The sequence below is a fragment of the Myotis brandtii genome, unplaced genomic scaffold, assembly GCF_000412655.1.
Source record: "Myotis brandtii unplaced genomic scaffold, ASM41265v1 scaffold634, whole genome shotgun sequence".
NCBI classification, from domain to species: domain Eukaryota; kingdom Metazoa; phylum Chordata; class Mammalia; order Chiroptera; family Vespertilionidae; genus Myotis; species Myotis brandtii.
In genome coordinates this window covers 1384395-1391591 of record NW_005370427.1, presented here as the reverse complement: position 1 = coordinate 1391591, position 7197 = coordinate 1384395, and the positions used below count along the sequence as shown (strand labels likewise).

Sequence of the window (7197 nt, the reverse complement as noted above, 5' to 3'; positions counted from 1 at the left end):
GCGTCGGTCCTGAAAAGTTTTATAATCATAATCATTTGAAAGTGGATCAAAGGCTGCTTCTGGTCAAGATGAGAGTGTAGGTAAATGAGGTACTAGAAGCCTCCCATAACCACATCAAAATTACAACTAAACTACAAAAAAACCATCATTCAGAGCTGCCTGAAATCTAGCTGCACGGAAGTCCTACAAGTAGGGATTTAAACAAGAAGCCACATGGAGACTGGTAGGAGGGGTAGACATGGGGAACAGGCTGGTCCCACACCCACGTGTAGCTGATAAACTTCAGGAGGGACATCTCATCTGCAGAGATACCCCTGAGGAGCAAGGGTAACAGCCCCACACCAGGACCCCTCGCCCAGGGTTCCAGAGCCAGGAAGAGAAGTCCCCATAACTTCTGGCTATAAAAGCCAGCAGGGACCAAGGCTGAGGGAGAGAGAAGGCAGCTGGAGTCCCAGGATTCCTAGTCAAGGGACCAGGTATGGACTTAATCGGACTCACTTCCTCTGAGCCCCAGGGCTGGTGCAGGAGCTTGAAAGGCATCAGGGACATAGGGGTGGAACTGAATTGTCCAGCTTCAGGGTGACAGCAGTGGGGAGGGGGGCAGCTTTCTCCCAGACAGAAGTGCTGGCAGGTGGGCGCCAAGTCTGGGTCTCCATCAACCTGGTTCACACTGTTTGCTCTGTCCTGGTGACACCCTGAAGCCCCACCCCACCCAACTTGTGGACCCACCAAAGCTGTTTCCAGTGGCTTTTCCAAATGAAAGGCCTCTCTTGGCTCATGCTTTATACTTTCCTAAAATCTCTCAACAGTCTACAAACTCCAAACAAGCAGCATCTGGCCTCAGCGTGCCCTGTGCCTCTTCCTAAGCAGCCTCACCTCCAGCACTAGTGCACCCAGCTTCAGTTCACAGCCACTTCCAAGCTCAGGACAAGTGGCAGCCATCAGCAGATCACTTTGTTGCTCATACCAGGTGGTCCCAAGCAGAGCACAGATAGCAGCTTGACCTTGGCCCACGTCTTCCAAGAGGTCCCAGAACCAACACACCAGGTGACCAGCTTCAGACCACACTAGAACACCACCCAACCACCTCCACAAACAACACACTTTCAGCCTCAGACTCAGCAGCCACCAGAACCCTGCTAAGACAAATTCTGCTCATTAGGGCCAGCCCCCGCACAACAGCTTCTCCACTGTAATCATGGCCAATACTCACAACCAATCAGGCTGAGTGTTAATCCCCCCAAAAAGCAATCAAGGATCAACTACAACAAGAGGGTGCACACAACTCACATAACAGACACACTTGAAACTAATATAATATTCTATGTTAATTGAAAAATAAAAAAATTATTTTTAAAAAAGCAAATCAAAGGTTAATTAGGTCCACAAGAGAGTATACAGGCACCTAATTAGACATACATTTACAAGGAATGGGTTGGTGATCGTGACTAATAATTAAGTGTAAAATAATAGATTGGGATGTGATCTGTTTCTCTTCCTGTAAACATTACGGTGCTATACATATTTATTATGGTCCTTGCCTCTGTGCATGACATAATTATTTAAAACTATTTTTACCAGCAGTTTTAGGATCACAGTGAAATTGAGGTGAAGGTACAGAGCTTTCCATTATGTTCCCTGCCCTCCACATGCAGGCTCCCCAGTCATCAACATCCCCTGCCACGGTGGCGCGCTTGTTACATTGACCCATTGTCACCCAAAGTCCACAGTTTACATGAAGATTCACTCTCGGTGCTGTAAGTTCTGAGTGTGGACAATTGTATAATGACATGCATCTGCCACTGTTGTACCATAAGTAGTTTCACTGTCCTAACAATCCTCTATGCTCTGCCTATTCATGCACCCCCAATCCCTGACAACCCCTGATCTGTTTACTGTCACCATAGTTTTATATTTATGGAATGTCATATAATTGAAATAATACAGTACATAGTCTTTTCTGATTGGCTTCTTTTGCTTAGTATTTAGCTTTTAAGTTTCCTCCATGTATTTTCATGGCTTGATGGCTAATATCTCTTTACTGCTGAATTATATGCCATCGTCTGGGTATACCACAGTTATTTATCCATTCAGCTGCTGGAGAGCATCTTGGTGCTTTTGGCAGTTACGAAGAAAGCTGCTGTAAACATCTGTGTCCAGGTTTTGTATGGACATACGCTTTCAGCTCAGCTCCTTTGAATAAACACCAAGGAGTGTGATTACTGGATTTTTTGTTTGTTTTCTTTGACTTATGGAGTATAGCACCTTGAAGGCAGAGGCTGTGTGAACTGTTCTCAGTACCTGTCCTAAAATCACCTAGCTCAGTCCAACCCTGCACAGCTCTGACACACTGTCTCCATAAACACTTACATTATCTATAATAATAAAAGCATAATATGCTAACTAGACCGGACATCCTTCCGGACAACTTTCCGGATGAAGCCGGGGCTGCGAGGGAAGCCTGGTCCCGCATGCCAGAAGGAAGCTGGTGCTGGCAGCCGGGGGAAGGCCTACTCTTGCATGAATTTCGTGCATCAGGCCTCCAGTGTATATATAATGAAGTGTCTTTTTGCTAAAAGCAAAACATTCTGACCTTAATATGGTTTTATAATAAGCCAATTTTTAGTCCAATTTTATATAATGACTCCACTAAGATTAGTGTCAATCCATTTAACTTTCTCAATAATATTTTTTTAAAAGTCCTTTAAAATGAGGGAGCTGAAGTAAACAATTTTTAAGATGTCTTCCAATTTAATATTTTAGGATCCTAGTTACTATGTTTTATTTACTTTGTCACATTTAAATTATGGCTTAAAAATGCAATATGTGAAAATAACATACAGATTTGTCTTCTTTAATGTTTACAGAAGAGCAGTGTGGTGGTTGTTACCTCCATAATGCTTCATGTGTAATATCTATATAGCGCTTTATTTGTTGTTGTTATCCTCACCTGAAGATATTTTTTCCATTGATTTTTAGAGAGTGGAAGAGAGAGGGAAAGACAGAGAGAAACATCAATGTGAGAAAAACACATCGATTGGTTGCCTCCTGCACGCACCCCGACCAGGGCCTGGGCCGGGGAGGATCCTGCAACCAAGGTACATGCCCTTGCCCTGAATCAAACCAGGGACCCTTTGGTCTGCAGGCCGACACTCTATCCACTGAGCCAAACTGACTAGGACTTTATAGCGCTTTGTATGTTGTTACTAGAGATGTGGAAAGTGAGGCTGGTAGCATGGAGTGACTTGCACCAGCTCTCCCTGAGAGCAGCGGCCAGCCACCCAGCCTTGGGGCAGGCTCTTTCCATTGAACCGATGCTGGCGCTTTGGGAAACTGAGCTGCAGAGGTGCTCTGAGTCCACCCTCCCTGTGGTTGAAAGCCGGCCTCCCTTGACTTCTCTCCCTCTTTTGCAATGTAAACATTCGGTTGTGAAGGACTCCTAGCTCCCATGGTGGTTTCTAACTGCAATAGCTGCTGCACTGAGGCGGCGAGTGCACATGGAACAGGGATGTTATCAAGAGCCGATAATCCCTTTCTAGGAACAGAGAAGACATGTTGATGAGCTTCTGGGGAGAGCACCAAGAAATTCTGCCAGAGCAGGAAATTAGGTCATTGGGGAAGAATAGATCTTTCCCAAAACACAGTTTATTCAGGAGAGGTTCTGATAACAATATTTGGAAAGATTATAAACTCTCTCCCTACAAAAGAACTGTATGTTTTAGCAGATTGTTGGAGCAGATGGAGATATGACATTCACTCCCATAATTTACATTAACATGTACAAGATGGACTTGCTTTGATTAAAAAAAAAAAGCCCAAACCACTTCAAAGATTCAGAAACAGCTTTTCATCAGTTCATTTAATCTCATTTAAACTTGACTTTAGTCTATTTTGGAAAAAAAAGGCACATTATAAATTTATACCAGGTACAATGATATACTATACTAAAATCCTTTAAAGTGTTCCATCTTCAAACAATTTAATTCATGAAAATGATCTCTTGTTGTCAGACGTGTTTATTTCATTACCATGTCCCTGCTCCTGAAATAGAACAGCGAGCGCCGCATCTGCTCGAGGCAGTGGAGCGACATTTAAACATCTGCCCAGGATTCTCACACGCTTATGCCAGGACTGGAAATTCTTCTCTCGTTAGTCTACGGCCTCACTTTCATGGAATGAAAATTCTTTCTTTTCTTTTAATCAATCCAACACTAGAATTTTCTGTACTTGACACTGATAATGTACTCCTCACCTTGAAAGATTCTATTTAATTCAAGCTATTCTGTTAAAAGTATTTCAAATATTGAGAAGATTGTGAGAATAGAAAAATGACAGGTCAAACAGATAGGATCTAATCATAGCCAAAGTGTGAGAAAAATTACGTGGCCAGTCTTAATCATCTGATTAGACCATAATTAGATGTTCTATACCGTTATCCTTCTTGCACTATATGCTCAGGATTTATTAGGTGATTTTGGTTTTCTTGTTATTGATTGGGCATATTTCCTAAAGCTTAGCTAAATAATGTTTTTCTGGGCTTCAAGGTCAAAGATGGGCAAATTAATACATACAGTGTTCAGGGTCTGAAATGTAGGGGAGTATCTCGTAGCATAGTTCCAATAGCTATTTCACACTGGCCTTGTCTTAATTTGCCCAGCAATGAACTATTGGAATTTATTAAGTTGAAACATTTGAAACATGAAAATCCATTTGTAGTAGTTTACTACCATCAAAAAATGAATATACCAAAATCCCATGCATTTTTGTTCTCTTCTATATTGTTATTCAGTCAGTTGAAGCATACACATGAATCATCTTTTCCAAAACAAAGCAAGATTGATGAACTCTGACACAAACAATGACATGTGGTGAGTCAGAACAAGACCAAGTAAATCAGCCAGTATATTAAAGTCAGTTCCTCATGTGTTAGGCTTTTATGGAGCTGAGCGTAACTCCAGGGCACTGTGCTTTATGTAAGGGAGCAATTAATTATCACCCACTTCAGGGAAGTGTTTTCATGGAACAAAAAGTTAATACTTAGTAAGGTGACAGAGCCCTGGCCTCTTTCAAGGCCTTGGGTAGGAAATAAGGAGCGTCATGGATACTCCTCAGAACATGAGGAAGCACCGTTTCTGCCGAGTCACAGTGAGCATATTCTGTTTAAGAAGGCCTATTTCAAAAGAATGGAGAAGAAAGATCCCTGCGGGACCAATGAGAGTAGGAACATCACTGCATATGGCACATGCTCAGAAACAATTTTAAGTGCATTTTTCAGGACAATCAAGACATCAAGGAGTGGCGGAGAACAGCAATCCCTTTTGGGCAGTGGAGCCTAGAGTATGACCAAGGAAAACAACTGCAGGGGCATGACTTGGGGCTTTCTAGGCACAGGGACTCACCTGTGTAAGGGCAGCCTGAGAGGAGGCCTTGTGGATGTCATTGTCCTGTGACCCATCACACAGACAGAGAATCAGGGAGGGCTAGGGACACAGAAGCCAAGGATATATAACAGGAAAAGGGCTGTCTCTCCAATGAATTGTGTTGGGAAAACTGGACAGCCACATGCAAAAGAATGAACTGACCACCATTTTATACCATTCACAGGCACTCAAAATGGATTGAAGACTTGAATGTAAGACCCGTGAGCATAAGAGTCCTAGAAGGAAGCACAGGCAGTGAGCTCCTTGGCACACATATTGGCGATGAAGTTTTGGATCTGACATTAAAAGCAAAGACAATGAAAGCAAAAATCAACAAGTTGGACTACATTAAATTAAAAAGCCTCTGCACAACAAACAAACCATCAATAAAATGAAAGGGAATATATTTTCAAATTGTATAACTGAAAATTGATTAATATCCAAAATATATAAAAATCTTATATAACACAATAGCAAAAACAAACAACAATAGAAAAACCACCCAAAAATCTGATTAAAAAGTGGGTGGATGGTCTAAACAGACATTTTTTCCAGAGAAGACATACACATGGACAACAGGTACATGAATAGATGCTCAACATCACTAATCATCAGTAAAATGCAAATCAAAACCACAGTGAGATAACACGTCACACCTCCAGATTGGCTATCATAAAAAAGACACAGATAATAAATGCTGGCAAGAATGGTGTAAAGCGAACCCTCGTGCACTATTGGTGGGATTGTAAATTAGTGTAGTCACTATGGAAAACAGTATGGCAGTTTCTCAAAAAATTTAAACTAGAACTACCACATGACCCAGCAATTCTCTTCTGAGTATTTATGTGAGGAAAATGAAAACACAAATTTAAAAGATATATGCACCCCCATGTTCACTGCAGCATTATTTACAAGTGCCAAGATATGGAAGCAACCCAAGTGTCCATTAATGGATGAAAGAATAAAGAAGTTATGGTGTGTGTGTGTGTGTGTGTGTGTGTGTGTGCATTTCAGGCATTAAAAAATAAAATCTTGCCCTGGTCAGGTGGCTTAGTTGGTTGGAGCATTGTCCCATACACCAAAAGGTTGTGGGTTCAATTCCCAGTCAGGTTACATAACTAGGTCTCAGGTTCCACCCCTGGTCAGATCTTATATGGGAGGCAACCTACTGATGCTTCTCTCTCACATCGATGTTCCTCTCTCTCTCACTGTTTCTCTGTCTCTCTCAAATCAATAAACATATCCTTGGGTGAGGAAATGAATAAATGAATAAATAAATCTATACTCATAAAAGGGTAATATGCTAATTAGACTGGATAGACCAGACATCTTCTGGATGTCTGGAACTCCTTCCGGACAAAGCTGCTGTGGCTGCAAGGGCCGAGCTAGGGCAGGCTGCCACGGCGGCTGGCAGTGGCAGCAGCAGCAGGGTGGCGGGGGTGGCGCCTTCCCCTGATAGGCCCAGTCACCTCCCAGCACTGTGGCTTCTCCTTCTGCAGAGGCGGCGGGAGAGGGGGCTGCTTGGTCCTGGAGCCTCTGCAGAGGCTAGACAGGGTGTGACCTCAGTGCCTCAACCTCCTACCGCCCCTCCCCCAGCCGGCCTGGCCCCAGATAGCCGCCCCCCACCAGTGGGCCAGGGGTGGGGCCAGCGCTAAGAAGCAGCGAGCCCAGCTTCTGGTTGAGCCACACTCTCTCCCCCCACCCAACACGCCACCCCCCCTGCTCCTGCTCAGCCAGAAGCTGGGCTTACCGCTGGCAAGCACAGCAGAGGTGGTGT

At 43.4% G+C, this 7197-nt stretch overlaps 1 long non-coding RNA gene across 1 annotated transcript in view; it reads right to left on the bottom strand.

Moving 5' to 3' along the window:
- Positions 1–529: 529 nt before the first annotated feature.
- Positions 530–7197, bottom strand: part of LOC106723743 — an 18775-nt gene continuing 12107 nt past the window's right edge. The window contains exon 3 of the long non-coding RNA XR_001359460.1: positions 530–624. This is a non-coding gene — a long non-coding RNA (uncharacterized LOC106723743). The remainder of the gene's footprint in view (positions 625–7197) is intronic.